Below are 15,370 nucleotides of genomic sequence, written 5' to 3'. Positions count from 1 at the left end.
AGAGGGAGAAGGCAGTGTGTATAAAGTTGGGATGGAAGGAAGGAAAGAAGGAAGAAAGGGGAGAGGAAGAACGTAAGGACAGAAAGGGAAGTGTAGTAGATCGATAATGAAGGAAAGGAGTGAAGGAATGAAGGAAAGATGGAAATGGGCGTGTGTAGGAACAAGAGAAGGAAGGAAGGAGGTAATGATGCAAAATATGAAGGAAAAGGTTAATAAGGAAGGATGGAAGGACGGAAGGACTGAGAGAGAAGGAATGGAGGTTGGAGGAAGGAAAGAAATATGTGTGAGACGGAAGGAAATAAGGGAGGGGCCAGGAAGGAAGCAGGAAAAGAGATAGGGAAGGAGAGAGTGGAAAATGTGTGCAGGAGGGAAGGAAGGATAAAGAATGGGGAAACGGAAGAAGGAAAGGAGAGATGTGAATGAAAGGAAGGAAAAGGGAAGAGAGAGAGAGAGAGAGAGAGAGAGAGAGAGAAAAAAAACTACTGAGAGCTCGGAAAACTGAGAGGTTAAAGAAGTTTCCTAGCACCTCTTCCTCAGCGATTTATTTCTGGACACGGCTAGTTAATATCAAATTGTATGTTACTTATACTGAAAATGGTGATACTGGAATGGCTTACATGAGGGAGAGTATGGTGTCACATGCAAAATAAATCGCTTAAGAGAAGGCGTTACGGAGAAAAATAAATAGCTTAGGAAATAATGTTGGGGAGAAAAATAAATCACGAAAAGATGTTAGGAAAAATAAACCGCTTACGAAAACATGTTAGAAAAATAAATCGCTTAGGAAATGACGTGGGGGAGAAAAATAAATCGCTTACAAAAAGGTGTTAGGGAGAAAAAATAAATAGCTAAGGAAGAGGTGTTAGGGAGAAAAATAAATTGCTTAGGAAAAGGTGTTAGGGAGAAAAATAAATTGCTTATAGGAAAAGGTGTTAGGGAGAAAAATAAATCGCTTAGGAAAAGGTGTTGGGGAGAAATATAAATCGCTTACGAAAAGATGTTAGAAAAATAAATCGCCAGGGAAAAAGTGTTAGGGAGAAAAATAAATCGCTTAGGAAAAGGCGTTAGGGAGCTTTCTTAACCTTAGCCTGGAGGAAATCGGCAGTCGGCGCAGCATCCCTCAAAGGCGCAGAGGAATGACCAAAACAAGACATTTCCCTAACATCGCGCAAAAGTGGCCCCGCTCCACCCAGATATCCAATTCCGATAGTGCGAGGTGGCAATGGGAGTGGGGGAAAGGGGAGGGGAAAGGGGAGGGGTGAGGGGGGTAAGGGGTGAGAGGGATGAGTGATAAGGGGGAAGGATGAAGGGGTGGGGAGGGAAATGAGAGGGGTAGTAAGACGGGAGGGTGAGGAAGTAATAAGACGGAAGGGTGAAGGGAGGGTGAGGGGAATGAGAAGGGGTAAAAGGGGTGAGGGTGATTAGTGAGGGGAATGTGAAGGGGTAATAAGAGGGAAGGGTGAAGGGAGGGTGAGGGGAATGAGAGGAGTAATAAGAGGGGAGGGTGAGGGGAGGGAGGGGCATGCGAAGAGGTAACAAGAGGGGGGTGAGAGGCGGGGAGGGGAATGTGAGATGATAATAAAAGAAGACAATGAGGGCAGGGGGGGGTGGAGTGTAAGGTGGGTGGAGGGAGAAACAGACGAGGGATGGGGATAAGGGTGAAAGGAGGGAAGGGAGGCAAGAAGAGTGATGGAAAGAAAGAAGGGTGAGGGGAGGGAAGGAAGGGAAGTAAGGAGAGTGGAGGGAGCACTGGTGGAGAGAAGGGTGAAAGGAAAGAAGGGAGGAAAGAAGGGTGAGGGAAGGGAAGGGAAAGGAAGTAAGGAGGGTGGAGGGAGAAATGGTTGAGCGGTGGGGATAAGGGTGAGTGAAGGAGAGAGAGAGAGAGAGAGAGGAGGGGGATGTAATAAAAGGAGGGGGTGAACGGAGAAGGGGAATTGCAGAAGCAGAAAAAGAGCTGCGATGGAGGGTGGGGAGGAGGGGGGAGGAGGAGAAATAAGAAGGGGGAGAGGGGGATGGAGGAGGATAAGAGGGGAGGGTGAGACGAGGAAGGGGAAAGTAAGTTGGAGGGCGAGGATAGGATTGGGAGAGGGAGAGGGAGGATGATAGGAGAGGAAGGGGACAGGAGGAAAGGGGAGAATGAGAAGGGAGAAAAAGAGAGTAGGGTGGGGTAGAGGAAGGGGGGAGGGGAAAGCAAGGAGAGAGAAGAAAGGAATGGAGGAGGGAGGGGGAAGGAGTGAAAGGTGGGTGAGAGAATGGGGGGTGAAAACAGAGGGGGGGTAAGGAGGGGGAGAAGGATGGTGGGATAGAGAAGGGAGAAGAAAAGGGTACAGGCTTTGGAAAGAGGGTGATAAAAAAGGAAGGCGCAAGAGAGGAGGAGGAGGAGGAGGAGAAGGAAGTAAGGCTATGAAGTTGGGAAGGAGGGTAAGAGGCGGGAGGGTAAGGCGAGGGATGGGAAAGTAAAGGAAGGAGAGAAAGACGGTGGGGTAGAGGGAGGGAGGGAGGGAAGAATAGGAGTTACGAAGAAGGGTGAGAGAAGGAAGTCTGAGTAAAGTTAGAAAGGGAAGGAAAAGGGGGCAGTGAGAGGAAGAAAGAGGAAAGCGAGATGTGAGAGAAAGAGGGGAGGGTACAGTAGGCAAGGGGGAAAGGGGGTGGAAAGTGGGGTGGGCCGTGAGAGGAGGCAGACGGAGAGGAGGAGAGAGGAAGGACGGGGAGAGAGAGCGTGGGAAGAAGAAGGCGGTGAGGGGAAAGGGGTAGGAGGGAGAGGGGAGAAGAGGGACAAGGGTGAGGGGGATGGAGAGACCTGGGCGAGGGGGGACGGGGAAGAAGGGGTGGTAGGAAGGACGCGATACGTAAAATAAAGTAAAATTTCACCTCCGGAAGCAGTAGCATTTATCAGAGAGACCAAAAGTTAGGGAGGTGGGCCAAGAATTCGAGCAAAGGGGCCAGGGAAGGAAGGGACAATTTCATTTATATCTAAGAGCTTCTTACGTGTTTCGCTTCCGATGCAACACGACAGAGTGGGGAAAGTTGCAGAGCGCCGGAACAAAATTTTTACTTCTTTTACGCTAACTTGGTCCTGATTTTCGTCCTCTGACTGCTTATTTCACGTGGCTCGGTGAAAAAATAAGACAATACTTTGACTCTCTATACTCTACCTACATCACTTTTTACTGGCTCTACACCCTATTCACAGCACCTCTCAATGGCTCTACACCCTTTCCACAGCACCTCTCAATGGCTCTACACCCTTTCCACAGCACCTCTTAATGACTCTATGCCTCTACTTAATGACTTTACTAGATTGTCTCGACTATCACGAATGTGATTAACTCTTCACTGCCGCGGTGGACGAGTGGCTAGCAATGAAAATTACGAAGATGTAAGTACGATAACGCCCAATCCTGATGCGGGCAGGTGACGCCGTATCAGGTGTTCATCCACTCTCTTGGGGTTCGTAGGTGAAGTGAGTGCCTACAGCAGCACCTTGAGAAGTAACTCAGTCTAATTAAAACCGTACCGGTATGTCAACAGAGAAAATAAAGACGGTACCAATGAACACTTTTTGGCGTCGTTAAATGATAAATAGAGTTAATCCTAAAACAATAATTGCAGCTGTCACCTCTATCCAAATCACTACAATCATCTGCTTCACCACCATCACCACTACTATTCCCATCAGTACTAGCCAAGCATGACCTTAATAACAAGCAGGAAAAGAAATATCACCACAACTACAGATGCCACTAAAACCACAGCTACCACCAATACTACCACTACTGCCACCTGAGCTACTTAATTACACCTTGTCTCACTGAAGCTTTAGTTATTTTATTTATATAGGCATTTTGTTTGCACTCGATTCACACGATTTTTTTTTAGAAGAGAGAGATCATAGGCTGTCAGAGTCTCGGCACAAACTACCCAATCCTTTAAATGCAATGATAAGCGCTGCAATTTTAGTATGCATGGAGAGTGAGAGACTAACGAGGAGAGTGTATGTGAGTGAGGTGGATTGGGGAAGAGGGAGGGGGAGGCCAAGGATGAGATGGATGGAGTGGAGAGGTATATGAGAGAGGGGGATGTAAGCTGGGAGCATGGCAATGAAATGGCGGGGGACAGGGCGACATGGAGGCGATTTGTTTGTGACCACCCCGTACGGGATTAGGGCGTCTGGCAATAGATAGATAGAACTCCTTAAGATTCTACTGTTCTCTGCAGCAAGAAAGCCCTACGGAGACAAAGGGTTAAGTCAGACTATGGGGGAAGGAAGAGAGTGACATGTGGAATCCTCAGCTCACTTTGCTCTACCAACACAACTGCCAACATTCCCTCCACCACTAGTACCACAACTATCACCGCTGCCACCACCATTACCACAAGCATCTCGACTCTCTTACTACAACTACCACTGCTACCAATATCACTACCGCCATTCCTACCACCTTCCTACTACCATCAGCACTGTCATTATCCACCATTATTACCACAATTACCACCATTACCATCACTGGCAAATGCCACTGCCACCATCCCCATCTCGACTATCACCACAATCACCACCATCATCACTACCAATAACAATCTCTGCCACTATCACTTTCCCAGCTACCATCACAAATACCATTACTGACATCACCACACTCGTATCACCACAGCTACCACCACTAACACCGTCATCCCTATCACCACTACCACCACCATCCCCGTCACCACTACTACCACCACCAACAACAACAATCTCAATTACCACTACTACCACCACCTCTATCACCACAACTACCACCACTACCACCACAACTTCTACCACTCCTTCGGTTATATCCACCACCCCTACCCCAGCTCTCACCACCACCACCACCACCACCACCACCACCAACCTCCTCAACTCCAGCCCTTATTTAAGTGGGACAATTTACGTGGAGGCTGCCAGTGACTAAGATGTGGAGTCGTCAGACCCTTTTGGCCACGACTGGATCTTTACGCCCTTCGCCATACCTCTCCCTCGCCCTGTGATGACCTGGCTCGTCTGTGTCCTCGCCAGCAGGAGGAAGAGGAAAAAAATGGACGGAAGAAAATGGAACAGTGGCGAGAAGGAGGAGGAGGAGGAGGAGGAGGAGGAGGAGGAGGAGGAGAGAGAGAGAGAGAGAGAGAGAGAGAATGGCAAGGAAGCAAAACACAAAGGCATGGTACGAATATTGAATGAAATCTGTAAAAAAAAGACAAAGAAAAAGAAAAAAGGAAGACAGATAGTGACAAAGAAAAAGTAATGAAAAAAGGTGAGGATAGAAAAGAACATGGTCAGGAAGCTGAAAGAATTTGGCAAAGAAGAAAGAGAAAGATTATAGGGGAAAAAGAAAGGCGATGAGGGTAACAGAAGATGCATAAGAGAGAGAGAGAGAGAGAGAGGAAGAATGCATGCCCAGTATTCTAAATTTGCAATAAGTCCTTCAACCTCTGAAATCAGCTGCTAAAAACAAAAAAAATCTATGTGGAGGTCTGAAAAAAGAGTAACATGATATTCTGATTGTTAATGTGCATAGGAAAATATGATATTAAAGACGCTAACATTTTCCTGTGATTATTTTATTACTGAAACCTTGTAGCCTAACTGTAATAAAGTTAACATAATATTGTTTGGAAAGATAGCCTAACTAAAGCAAGGGATCTTTACTTAATAAGGACAGAAATACTCCTACATATTCATTCCCTTGACTAACTAAAACATAACTTAACGCAAAATAACCCTTAGAAGGCGCTGGATAGAGGACGTAGGAGTGTCTTGAGAAAGGTGTCGAAATCTTCACCAGCGGAGAGTGAACGTAAGGAAGTTCAGGGAGATGGGAGTCAGTACTGATGGACGGAGAAAGTAGTGTCAGGGGATGGAGAAACGGGTCGTTACTGATTAGGGACTGAGAGCTATTCCATACAACCACCCCCTGACTCACCCACACTTGTTTGGCCGTGGGTGGTGGTGTCAAAGGCGTCGCCGGGCAAATGAACCCATGATGAGGTGGCGTATAACGAAGGGATTCAGACAGGGTGGTGGGCCGTGCTGTGCCGTGGAAGGGTGGGGTGTGGTGGGGTGAGAGGTTGACTGAGTGAGGGAGATGGGAAAATATGAGGGGGGGTTGAAACGGGGTGAGATAGGTGTGTGTGTGTGTGTGTGTGTGTGTGTGTGTGTGTGTGTGTGTGTGTGTGTGTGTGTGTGTGTGTGTGTGTGTGTGTGTGTGTGTGTGTGTGTGTGTGTGTGTGTGTGTGTGTGTGTGTGTGTGTGTGTGTGTGTGTGATGGAAGAGAGGGCGAAACTACGGGAGTGTTGTTTTTCCTGTTAAACTCGATCAGAATAGAAGTGGAAAGAAAGGAAATGAAAAGGATGGGAGTGGACGGGCGGGTGTAGGAGGGAAGTGAATAGTGAGGAGGTGAAAGGAAGTCGAAATGGGAGATGGAAAGCGAGGATCGGAAAGTACTGTGATAAAAAGGACAAATGCGCTAGAGATGAGAAAGGATGGAGGAAAGAAAGGGAGGGGAAAGAAAGGGAACGCTAAGAAGTATAGGGGGAAGAGGGAAGGGAGGGGGAAAGAAGAGGGTGAAAATTTAGAGGGAAATTCAGAAGGAATACAATGAAGGAGAGAGAGTAAAGCAAAGGAAAGCCAAGAGGAAGGGAAAGGTAAGAAACAAGAGTAATGGTGACGGGAGGGAAGCAATGTATGACTAGTGTAGGTAAGAATAATTATAATCTGATATACGCGGAGGATATTTTAACAGGTAATAGTGCATGAAATTTTTGTAGTTTGGTTTAAAGATTTAGAATGTGTGTGAGAGGCAGGAATAAAAAAAAATATTCTAGAGACAAGATGACTAACAGTGTGGTGTACTGGTCAATGGAGCGAGACTGGAAATGGAAAATGTTAAGTACCTATTAGTAATGACAGAAAAGGAAAGGTAAATACGAAAAGGAAGAGGCGATAGGAGTGGCCCAAGGATATAATATGGTTGATGCTAAGGAGGCTATGACAAGGAACAGAGGTCTGATTAGAAAAACTGAGAGAGGACTGTATGATGACGTGAAAATCAAAGCTCAAAAGTGAAAACAAAGGAATCGAGGCTGTTCAGGAATATACGTATGCATTGCTAATGTGAAATACATCGAGTATCGAGAAAGGTGTGGAGCATCGAAGTCTACTTAGCAAGAAGAGAAACAGTGAGTGGTTAGAACATATTTTCACGGAAAGCATGGGTATACACAGAGCGATGAATGAGTATACTCGTATATGAGCAAAGTCTGAGGATGACGAGGAGTGGGAGGCCGAAGGAAGGATGAATGACTATAGTTATGTGAATGCATGAATAAGTGAGGTAATACAACAACTGTTGAAAAAAAATTATGAGGGTTAATAACTGACAGATAAAATATACAGGGTAAATGGAATCGAACATAACAGGCATTCCACTATTTTTTTTTTTTTTAATAGCAGCTTATGTCTTGAGTAAATTAAATAAGGTTAGGTTCACTTAGGATTTCTCGTTGTTTGCTATAAAGTAGTCCTCTTCGGTCATGAGCCTAACATTTAAACGAAAGTGTAATTAATTTCTCCTTACCCGAGATCTTAAACTCTTAACGCAGATGTCTTTTGTACTTCCGCTGTTTCTACCACCAAATGAATTTACATATTAAAAGAGGAACTTCCCAAACTGCAGGTCTTGCATATACCTGCATTTTACCTTTACCACCTGACAGCTCTACAAAGACGAATAAAACTGACTCGTACTAACAAAACTGAAATAAAGAAAATACGTCGCATTATGGAAGAAATCAAGCTTTATTTTTAGTGTTTTTTCTTATCATTGACCTAGCCTGACCTAGTTTGACCTTACTGACCTAGTTTGCTCCACTGAATTTAATTTCCAATCCAAAGGTCAACGCCGTGCAAGCCAACCCACCTTTTTATTTTTTGTCCCACCAATGTCCACACACACGCGTCTCAATTTCTCCTTGCCTTTTCCTCGCCTCTGGACTTTTTTCCTCCACCGCCTCTCTCTCTCTCTCTCTCTCTCTCTCTCTCTTCTCAATTTATCCCTGTCTCACTATCTATTCTTTGCCTCTGGACTTTTTTTTCCCTTCACAGCCCCCCCTCTCTCTCTCTCTCTCTCTCTCTCTCCCTCTCTGTATACTGTCTTCGGTGTCTTTGAAGCTGCACAAAGGATATTCCCACCCCACGCCCGCTGCATAAAATATGTGACGAGTTTCTCCATCAGCTTCTTGGCGCTCCAGAAGGCCTGCTAAGAACTGCATAAGATATAACTCTTTCTTCCCCCAACCCACCCCCTGTGTCACTTTTCTAAGGGGTATTCTTCCTTCCTTCAATTTTTCCTTTCTTCTTCCGTCCTTCAATTCTTCCTTGCATTCTTCTCCCTCCCTGGCTTCCTTCCTGTCTTTCTTTTCCTCCTTCCTTCCTTTTTCTTCATCACTCCGTTCTTCCTTCCTTTCATTCTTCTTCCTTCCTTCAATTCTTCCTTCCTGTCTTCTTTCCTTCCTTCCTGTCTTTCCTTTCCTCCTTCCTTCCTTTTTCTTCATCACTCCGTTCTTCCTTCCTCTCATTCTTCTTCCTTCCTTCAATTCTTCCTTCCTGTCTTCTTCCCTCCCTTCCTAGCTTTCCTTCCCCCCTTCCTTTCTTTTTTCTTCATCCTTCCGTTATTCCTTCCTTCCTTCTTTCCTCTCGACTCGATCTTTCTCTGTCTCTGTCTGTCTGTCTGTAACTCGTATTCTTCCTTCCTTCCTTCTAACATGATATGTTTTTGTCTGTCTGTCTGTATGTCTGTCAGCTTAAAAATAAATCCCAGTACATGATTAAAAAAAAAAAAACGGTGTAATGAGAGAAACGAACACAGAATTTTAAGAGAGAGAGAGAGAGAGAGAGAGAGAGAGAGAGAGAGAGAGAACGTGAGGGGAAAGTAAGAGAGTGTCTGAAGAGTAAAGTGGGGGGTGGGGGCAAAGGGGAAACTGAGAGGAAAGGTAAAGGAGGAAAGAGGGTGGAAAGAAAAGAATGTGAGAAGGAAGGTAAAGTGAGAGGGAAGGCAGAGAGAGAAGGAAGGAAAAGTGAGAGGGAAGGGAGAGAGAGGAGGTAAAGTGAGAGGGAAGGTAAGTGAGAGGGAAGATAAAATGAGAGGGAAGTAGAGTCAGAGGAGAGGCAAGATGAGAGGGAAGGAAAAAGGGAAGAAGGAGACTGGAGAGGGAAGCGAGTGTGATGGGAGGGAGTGAGAGAGACGCGATGTGACGGAAAATTAGATGGTAACACGGAGGAGGAGGAGGAGGAGGAGGAGGAGGAGTAGGAGGTGGAGGAGGAGGAGGAGGAGGCAGTGCAATATGTGGATTACTTGTCAATTCTGCTCCTCTTATTTTAACTACGAATATCAGAGTGGCGGAGGAGAGGGACGCCTTCACGTGGTGGCACTGATATGGCCTGGCGACTCCACTGCCCGGCTGTAAATTCTTCATCTCTCCCCTTATCCCCCTATGGTGACCTACAGAAGTGCAATCACAGGAATACAAAAGAGTACAACAGAGAGAGAGAGAGAGAGAGAGAGAGAATGAACCTAGACAGGAGGCTACTCAACACCTCTTCCTTTGCGATTTATTTTATTTATTTTATGTTTTTATATCATTTAAACATCGACCACTCATACCTTCATAGTTTCCATCAATAAAATAGAAGAGGATATTGATGCGTAATGTGTATAATAAATCGCTAAGAAAGTGGAAATAAGGGATACCCAAAGCCACTTACATGACCCACAATTTTAAGTAAACTTAGGTCTCTCTCTCTCTCTCTCTCTCTCTCTCTCTCTCTCTCTCTCTCTTTCTTCATTATACTGCACCTACTCTCACTCTTTCCTCTTCTCACTCTCTCCTTTCTCCCTCTCTCTACCCACTCCCCATGCCCACTCACATTGCTATTCCCTCTCACTTCCTCTTCCAAACACTGTCCTATCTCACTCTCTCACCCACTCGCTCTCTTTGCTTATTATCCTTCCCACTCTTCCTTTAACTCTTTCACTCCTCTCTTCCTCTTTCTTAAATGCATACTTTCTTCCTTCCCTCTCAATCTCTCTCTTTTTTTTCATCCACTCTCCTCTCTTTTCCTCTCTTTCCCATTCTTCCCTCTCACTCCCCTTTCACTCTTCCATTCACGCTTTCTGTTTCTTTCACCCACTCTCCTTTCTTTTCCTTTCTCTTTCCATTTCACTCTGTCTCCCTTCTCTCTCACTCATTCCCTTCCCTCTCACTCTTCCTTCCGCTCACTCTCCTCTCTCCCTCTCCCTTCGATCAGGCTTCTCTGTCTCTCTCTCCCTACCACGTTCCCAGAACTCATTTTCACTCCCTTCCCTCTCTCATTTCCTCTCTTAAATTCAGTTCCTATCATCTCGAATGGCGGCATCAGATCTTCCACTCGATTCATCTCCACCTCAATATCTGCCTCACTTTCACCACCACTATCAGCTTATCTATCAATCTGTTTATCACATGTCGTCCTTTGCTTACCTTTACCTCCGCCTACGAAGTTGGAGGAGGCTATGTATTATATGTTTGTTTGTCCACATGATACCTCCAAAAGTTCACAATGAATTTCAATGAAATTTTGTGGAAGGGTGGCCGATGAGCCTTGAAAGAACTGATTAAATTTTGAGGCGCATCCTGATCCTGATCCTAAGTGTAATACTTCCAAAAATTCTCGATGAATTTAAATAAAATTTTGTGGAAGAGGTAAAGCAACAATTTATTAAATTTTGGAGCCGATTAGTATCCTATATATTCCACACAATATCTCCACCCGGATTCGGATCCTTTGTAATGGCACTGTCACTGGCGGGGGTATTCGCTCTCTGAGTGCCTTCTAGTTTTATCTGTATCACATGTAAAATTCAGCTTATCTATGAAACTGTTTTTCACGTCATATTATCACACGTCGTCCTCAGCTTATCTTTGTATCACACGTCAAATTCAGCTTATCTATGAATCTGTTTATCACACATCATATTCAGCTTATCTTCATCAAGTCTCTTATTCGGATATCTCTAAACAAGTGATTTACCGTTTTAATCGATACAGAACCATAAAGACGGGCGTTGGAGAGGGACGCCTTCATGTGGTGGCACTGATATAACTGGGAAATTCGACTGCCTGTTTACACAAACGTCCCTCAGCTACTTCCCAGCCCCATGAAAGGAGAATGGTGGGACGCTGTTGGAGGACAAATTAAGACTGCATTCCACTGGGTTCACGTATCAGATGAACCTGGGGCTACTAATACAACAACAACTACTACTACTACTACTACCACCACTACTACTACTACTACCATCACCAACACTGCTGCTGCTGCTGCTACTACTACTACTACCACCACCATCACCACCACTGCTACTACTACTACTATTACTACTATCACCACAACCACTGCTACTACTACTACTACTACTACATCCTAAAAAGTGAAGGAGTTTCTCTCGCCTGGGTAAAATCGTCTGCTGGTAATGTGAAAAAAAAAAAATCATCTATCTATCTATCTATAGCCCGGCGCCCTAATCCCGCAAAGGGTGGCCGCAGACAGAACGTCTCCAAGTCGCTCTGTCACCCACCATTTGACTACCCTCCCCCCAATTCACCCCCCCCTCCCTCATATACCTCTCAACTCCATCCCTCCACCTCATCCTCGGTCTACCTCTCCCTCTCCCTCCCTCCACCTCACCTACATACACCCTCTTAGTCAGTCTTTCATTCTCCATTCTCTTCACATGTCCAAAAGCATACCTACCCTAAATCCCTTTACTCCACTGACATTTCATTTCATTCTTGATATCCAGACGATTTAATAAACTTAACAAGGATGTGGAGCAGTGAAGGAGTTTATACCTCCGGCAAAGAGGTTATGTTTTTGCCGGCGCTGGATTGTTTGTCTGTTTGTTTCTTTGTCTAATTGTCTGTTAGCAGCAATACTCAAAAAGTTATGAACGGAGTTTGATGAAACTTTGTGGAAAGGTGGGCCATGGACCAAGAAAGAATGATTAAATTTTGAGGCGGATCTGGATCCTGATTCTGATCCTATATCCACGGATCCGGATCCCTTTAAATGGCAGCTGCACTGGCGGAGGTATGCGCTCTCCTGCTTTCTACTTAAGTCTGCATCTATCTTCACCGGTGCTGGAGAGGGACGCCTTCATGTGGTGGCACCGAAATGACTTGGCGGTAGAGCTGCCCGATTATACAAACATCCCTCAGTCCTCTCCCTATCCCGTGGAAGTAGGATGATGGACTGCACTAGTGTACCTTCAGCCTGCAATCCTCTGGGTTCACATTCAGACGAGCTTGGGCTACTATTATCGTTCCCAAGTCAAAAAGTCTCTCCTATCCTCAACAAAATCGTCAGACGGCAAGATTAAAAATGAACCTACAGTATACATCACTGGGCTCAATAGGTCAAATCGTGCACGGTTGCCTATCCACAGAACCCCAGTCCGAATTTCAGCTACCAGTAATTTCCATACCTCCCCCTCTACGAACCATGAGAGGGAAAACACATTACTATCGTTTTTTTTCTCGTATTGGAATTCATTTTTTTCTTCCCATAATGTATAAAGTTTCATGCACATTATTTTCGTTATGGCCAGTAGGACCAGTGCCTCGTTTCAACATCAGTGATTATACAGGACAACATTGTAATCTTTGTAGGAATTTCAGTCCAATAAAATGGTTTGAGAATCCGTCCTTTAATAGGGTGAATCACACACCACACACACACACACACACACACACACACACACACACACACACACACACACACACACGGAGAGGAAAACACAATATTAACACACGATGCCATGTATGCTCACAAATACTAGACACTGGAAAACTCAAACAACTTAGTGAAAAGTCTACAATGAAGCTTTTGTTAGGTCATTTTTGCCTCTCTATTATTCACTTCACAAACTGGGCAGATCAGAATAAATAATTAAAAAAAAGAGTAGCAGTGTTAAAACTTTCATCGAGAGAAGTGAATGGAAGTGGGATTTATTTTTGGTGGTCACCTTCACAACAGATCTTTTACTTCTGAGTTTTCATTTTTCCTGATTCTTTTCACTTCATTTATAATAACAGGAAACAGAGTCATATTAACAACAACAACAACAAGAACGACAATGACGGTGACGACGATGATGATGATGATGATGATGATAATTCAGGAGTAAAGAACGGTAAAGCATCGACAATGGTCTTTGGCAGATTACTCTTAAAAATAATTGCTCCCTTCTTACGATGATTGCGTAATGGGCCTCAATTTTACGAAAGTCATACCTGTAAATAAAAAACTCGTGTGATCATTTATCCTCATTCAAGCGACTGTTATCTTCCTGGTCCATTTTCAACACTGACGATCCCCTGAATTGAGAACCATAGTGAAAATGCCCACCTTTAATCACATTTGTTTTCTATATTGTCGGTGGCCATTTTTTCAAGCCCTTTTCCCCCTGTGCACTATACCATCCTCTCTGTATATAGATTGATGTGAAGTTTGGCCCACTTTTATGCCCCCAATTTTGTGTGGCGCGTCATTGGGGACTGAAGTGCATCTCTGTGATAGGATCCCAGCTTCCCACAGCCGCGTTGAGAAGAGGATCAGCGTAATCCCCGCCAGTGATGGGCGTCCACACAGCTGCCCTGTTCATGGATAACAAGAAATATCGTTGGAAATATCGCTGGAAATATTGCAGTCCATGTTTCAGAAGGATTACGCGATTATGTTCTGGGTTCCTGGTACAGTCTTTATTTATTTCATCCCTTTCCCCTTCCTCCCCCTCCCTTCCCTCCCGACTTTAGTTCATATTAATAAACACGAAGTCGGAGTGGCATCATCCTGTCCACAACAATACGTACCTGAAGAGAGAGAGAGAGAGAGAGAGAGAGAGAGAGAGAGAGAGAGAGAGAGAGAGAGAGAGAGAATCATCCTCATCTAAACCAATTTTTCACCACCACAAATTACTTAGTAGGATAATTCTTGCTTCCCTGACTTTTATTATTATTATCATTATTATTATTATTACTTTTTACTTTACGCACATACACTATTCAGAATTTAGGCTCAATTAGTTGCCTCAAACACGCATGTCCCCAAAAGCATTCTAACACTGCATTTCCTAACACCACAGAACTTCCTAACTCCACAGCTTTTCCTAACACCACTGCTTTTCCTAACACCACAGCATTTCCTAACACCACAGCATTTCCTAACACCACAGCTTTTCCTAACACCACTGCTTTTCCTAACACCACAGCTTTTCCTAACACCACAGCATTTCCTAACACCACAGCATATCCTAACACCACAGCATTTCCTAACACCACAGCTTTTCCTAACACCACAGCTTTTCCTGACACCACAGCTTTTCCTAACACCACAGTTTTCCTAACACTACAGCATTTCCTAATACCACAACATTTCCCAACACAACAACATTTCCTAACACCACAACATTTCCTAACACCTCAGCATTTCCTAACACCACAGCATCTCCAAGCACCACAGCATTTCCTAACACCACAGCATCTCCAAGCACCACAGCATTTCCTAACACCACAGAACTTCATAACACCACAGCATTTCACAACACCACAGCTTTTCCTAACACCACAGCATTTCCTAACACCACAGCATTTCCTAACACCACAGCTTTTCCTAACACCACAGTTTTCCTAACACCACTGCATATCCTAACACTACAGCATTTCCTAATACCACAACACTTCCTAACACAACAGCATTTCCTGACACCACAACATTTCCTAACAACTCAGCATTTCCTAACACCACAGCATCTCCAAGCACCACAGCATTTCCTAACACCACAGAACTTCATAACACCACAGCATTTCCTAACACCACAGCATCTCCTAACATCAGAGCATTTCCTACCACCACAGCATTTCCAAACACCACAGCAATTCCTAACACCACAGCAATTCCTAACATCACAGCATTTCCTAACACCACAGCATTTCTTAACACCACAGCATTTCCTAACACCACAGCATCTCCTAACACCACAGCATTTCCTAACACCACAGCATTTCCTAACAGCATTTTAAGGTATTTCAGAGTTAGTTTTGGGTTTACCACTTAACAGTTTCACGATTGCGATTTATTCTACAACAGATGGCGTCAGACAATTCGAAAACAGCCAAGTGTGAATCCTAGGAGACAGAGGGTTAATACTCTCACCAATAATTACCCTCGCGTGGCCGGGACGATTCCAGGATCCCATTACAGAAAATTACAGACGATTTCATGGAGTAGAGAAGCCAACGCCGGATTGAAATT

Source organism: Coenobita brevimanus, chromosome 65 (assembly GCF_032717465.1).
Source record: "Coenobita brevimanus isolate Jiangsu-jjx chromosome 65, ASM3271746v2, whole genome shotgun sequence".
In the NCBI taxonomy this organism is placed as follows: Eukaryota; Metazoa; Arthropoda; class Malacostraca; order Decapoda; family Coenobitidae; genus Coenobita; species Coenobita brevimanus.
This window is presented reverse-complemented; position numbering follows the sequence as displayed.